We start from the raw sequence: 5,100 nt of genomic DNA on the forward strand, positions 1-5,100 counted from the left end.
GGATATAGGACTAGTGTCCTGTCCAGGGGTATGTCTGGTACATAAAAGCTGTCTCACTACAGAAAAGAGGAGAAGGACTAGTGTCCGTCCAGGGGGTGGACTGTCATCAGCTCGATCTCACTACAGAAAACAGAGATAGAACTAGGTCCTGTCCAGGGCGCTGTACTGGACAATCAAAGCTGTCTCAGCTACAGAAACAGGATATAGCTCAGTGTCCTGTCCCAGGGGTGTCCTGTACATCAAGTCTGTCTCACGTACAGAAGACAGGAGAGGTACAGAGTAGGATCTTAAATTTGTGAGTCCAGTTGGAGATATTATATATGCGAGTTAGTATTAATGAAATGTTTTGTAGGGTTGACATATTCTTGTCGTTTCAAAGTGGAAATTCAAAACTTTTTGAACCTTTTTTAAAACTCAAAGTGACTACAAGTTTGCATTTCCTGCTGTGCCGCGAAAAAATCCTCAGCTAACAAAAAGAGGTGAGTGAAATGAAGATCCACCAGGCTCTCTGCCCTAATGGGCCACTCTTCTGGTCTCTCCTCTATAAAAGGAAGAGGTAACCTGTTTCACCTGGTTACATATGAGCTGCTGGTCTGACAGGACTGAACAGACATCCAGGACTCCTTTCCACACAGAGCAAGCAGCAAACGCCCCAACAGTTCCATTAAATGTAATGATCTATACCTTGACTAATGGTGTACCATGAACAACTTAGACTTTAATATGCTATGTTTACCATGGAACACTTAGGACTTAATATGCTATATGTTACCATGGGAACACTTAGGACCTATATTGCCTTATGACCATGGGAACACTTAGGACCTTTATGCGGTTATGGCACTCTATGGGAGAAACACTTAGGGACTTTAAATATGCTAATGGCACCATGGAACACTTTAGAGACTTTAATATGCATATGACCATGGGAAACACTTAAGGACTTTAATATGCTATTGGCACCACGTCCTTTAATCATCCTTATTCCTGGCTAGGTTGTGTGTGTGTGTGAGGTGTGTGTGTGTGTGTGTGTGTGTGTGGTGTGTGTGTGTGTGTGTTGTGTGGTGTGTGTGTGTTGTGTGTGTTGTGTGGTGTGTGTGTGTGTTGTGATGTGTTGTGTGTGTTGTGTGTGTGTTGTGTGTTGTGTGTGTGTGTCTGCGCTAATGTGCGATGTGTGTGCATGTATTGGCAAGCTACCATCGCAGCAAGTGGGGACTGCAACCTTAATACATACTACCTACCAGCATCTCTCCTAGCCAGGCTTAAAAATTACTACCTACCAACATCTCTCCTAGCTCAGCTTAAAAATTACTACCTACCAACATCTCTCACTAGCCAGGCTTTAAAAATTACTACCTACCAAACATCTCTCCTACCAGGCTTAAATTACTACCTACCAACATCTCTCATCTAGCCAGGCTTAAAAATTACTACCTACCAACATCTCTCCTAGCCAGGCTTAAAAATGACTACCTACCAACATCTCTCCTAGCCAGTTTAATTAAATACTACCTAATAACATCTCTCCTAGAAAGTCTTACGATATCATAACCGCCATCGATAAAAGACAGTACTGTGCAGCCGTCTTCATCGACCTGGCCAAGGTTTTCGACTCTGTCAATCACTGCATTCTTATCGGCAGACTCAACAGCCTTGGTTTCTCTACTGACTGCCTTGCCTGGTTCACTAACTACTTCTCAGATAGAGTTCAGTGTCAAATCGGAGGGCCTGTTGTCCGGACCTCTGGCAATCTCTAAGGGGGTGCCACAGGGTTCAATTCTCGGGCCGACTCTTTTCTCTGTATACATCAATGATGTCGCTCTTGCTGCTGGTGATTCTCTGATCCACCTCTACGCAGACGACACCATTCTGTATACATGGCCCTTCTTTAGACACTGTGCTAACAAACCTCCAAACGTGCTTCAACGCCATACAACACTCCTTCCGTGGCCTACAACTGCTCTTAAATGCTAGTAAAACTAAATGCATGTTCTTCAACCGATCGCTGCCCTCACCCGCCCACCCGACTAGCATCACTACTCTGGACGGTTCTGACTTAGAATACGTGGACATCTACAAACACCTAGGTGTCTGGTTAGACCGTAAACTCTCCTTCCAGATTCACATTAAGCATCTCCAATCCAAAATTATATCTAGAATCGGCTTCCTATATCGCAACAAAGCATCCTTCACTCACGCTGCCAAACATACCCTCGTAAAACTGACTATCCTACCGATCCTTGACTTCGGCGATGTCATTTACAAAATAGTCTCCAACACTCTACTCAGCAAATTGGATGTAGTCTATCACAGTGCCATCCGTTTTGTCATCAAAGCCCCATATACTACCCACCAATGTGACCTGTATGCTCTCGTTGGCTGGCCCTCGCTTCATATTCGTCGCCAAACCCACTGGCTCCAGGTCATCTATAAGTCTTTGCAACGTAAAGCTCAGCCTAATCTCAGCTCACTGGTCACCATAGCAACACCCACCCGTAGCACGCGCTCCAGCTGGTATATGTCACTGGTCATCCCCAAAGCCAACACCTACTTTGGCCGCCTTTCCTTCCAGTTCTCTGCTGCCAATGACTAGAACGAATTGCAAAAATCACTGAAGCTGGAGACTATTATCTCCCTGATTAACTTTAAGCGTCACCTGTACACAGCCCATCTGTAAATAGCCCATCCAACCGACGAACTACCTCATCCCCATTTTTGTTTTTATGCTCTTTTGCACACCAGTATCTCAACTTGCACATCCTCATCTATACATATATATCACTCCAGTGTAAATTGCTATATTGTAAATACTTCGCCACTATTGGCCTATTCATTGCCTTACCTCCTTACTTCATTTGCACACACTGTATACAGACTTTTCTATTGTGTTATTGACTGTAYGTTTGTTTATCCCATGTGTAACTCTGTGTTGTTGTTTTTGACGCACTGCTTTGCTTTATCTTGACCAGGTCGCAGATGTAAATGACAACTTGATCTCAACTGACCTACCTGGTTAAATACAGGTGAATTTTTTTTTACATTAATAAATTATTAAATACAACCTACCAAAATCTCTACTAGCCAGCCTTATTAAATACTACCTACCAACATCTCTACTAGCCAGTCTTATTAAATACTACATACCAACATCTCTACTAGCCAGTCTTATTAAATACTACCTGATGGACTACCAAACTCTCTACTAGCCAGTCTTATAATATTATCTACATCCAACATTCTACTAGCTAGTTATGGGATTAGAAGTACCACCTACCTACACCATCTACCATCTAGGACAGTCTATTAAATAGCTAATACCAAATCTACCCAGCCAGTCTTTTAAATACTACATACCAACATTACCCAGCATTTCTATTCAAATACTACACTACACAATCTCTACCCTGCCAGTCTTATAAATAATACGTACTCATAAAGCATCTGTACTAACGAGCAGTCTTAAATTCATAAATACTATCTTACAAACATCCTGATCAGCCCACTCTGATTAAATACTATCCTACCAAGCACTCTACCAGCCAGCTCTTATTACAAATGACTACTCACATACTCATACTACGGCTATAATCTCTACACCCAGAGCTGCTTAGTCTACTAACATCTAAGCCTATCTAATAACTCAAACATCTCTACTAGCCAGTCTATTATATCTACCTACCAACATCGTTCTCTAGCAGTCCTTATTACACAATACTACACTACCAACACTCTTCGACTGAGTCTTATATACACATACTAACCAAATACCTCACATCTCTATCTTAGCATCTTATTAAATACTACCTATCCAACATCTTATAAAAAGCCCCAAGTTTCCCTCCCCTTTTTAATTAATACTACACCATCTATGAGGCCATACATCTACAACTCTTACTCAGCCAGTCTTCATAAATAACTACTTACCACACTATCTCTCTACCATCTTATTAACATCTATCTCTACGATAACCATTCTCTACATAGCCATTCTTATTTAAATACTACCTACCAACATCCTCTACTAGCCAGCCATTATCTTAAGACACTTGCGGGAGTTGTGGAGAGGTCAACGTAAAAGTCGTGTGGCCATTTCATGAATTGGTTCAGCAGTCTTAGGCTTGGGGAGAAAGCTGTTAAGGGGCCCTTTATTAAACCTACACAAGATTACGTAGCACTAAAAGGTACAGTAGTCATCCCATATGCCGCTCAGCGTCAAATAGTATGAGTAAACGGCTCTTACCTCGCACACCTGCACTGTCAATACCAATATGTCATAATATGTCATCACACACTGTCATCTACCCACTATATATTACATCTTGTGTAGACCACATCAGAATATTGCCATTTATTTATGACCTGGTTCTTATGTAACCCCCCACACAGATTGTGTCAAAATCCCACATTTATTCCATTCGTTTAGTTACTTCACCTGCCAAAGCAAGTTTCCCTCTTCATTAGACGTGTTATTTTCTTCTAACTCAGTTTGTTGTTAGATAATCGAATCGTCTTTACAGTCATCGTTTTTTTTCCTCATCGTATTATAAATAAGACACCTTGTAGAAAATTACACTATTAACACTTCAAGACAAGTTATGACCATACGTCGTAATCATATAACCGCACAATAACCTATCACTAAAGTTCCTTTAAATCAGTTATTGTCACAATAAGAGCCGGCGGTGCTCTTGTCCCTGCTCCTGAAATCTAGTCCTGGCATGTTCTCGCCCAGTACCCATAAGCAAACGAGCATTGGGTAGGTGACATAAGCCAAACTGACGCGGAGAGAGGTGCACCTTTGTAATAGATGAGGTAGGTTGTTTAATCAGATTCTTGATATGACAATCTGTCAGTGGATGGCATTATTCTTGGCAAAAGAGAAATGCTCATAACAGGGATGTATAAAAATTTGTGACAGAAATGTAGCGAAATAAGCTTTTCTTTTGTGCGTATGGAACATTTCTGAGGTCTTTCTATTTCAGCTACATGACATGGAGAACCGGAACACTTTGACAGCTGTCAGTGGGTTTATGCGTTAGTTGGGTTCAGTTATATTGTTGTTGGGGGATTTTTTCTTATCCTTTAATTTTACCACAGCTT

Source organism: Salvelinus sp. IW2-2015, unplaced genomic scaffold (assembly GCF_002910315.2).
Source record: "Salvelinus sp. IW2-2015 unplaced genomic scaffold, ASM291031v2 Un_scaffold3194, whole genome shotgun sequence".
NCBI classification, from domain to species: Eukaryota; Metazoa; Chordata; class Actinopteri; order Salmoniformes; family Salmonidae; genus Salvelinus; species Salvelinus sp. IW2-2015.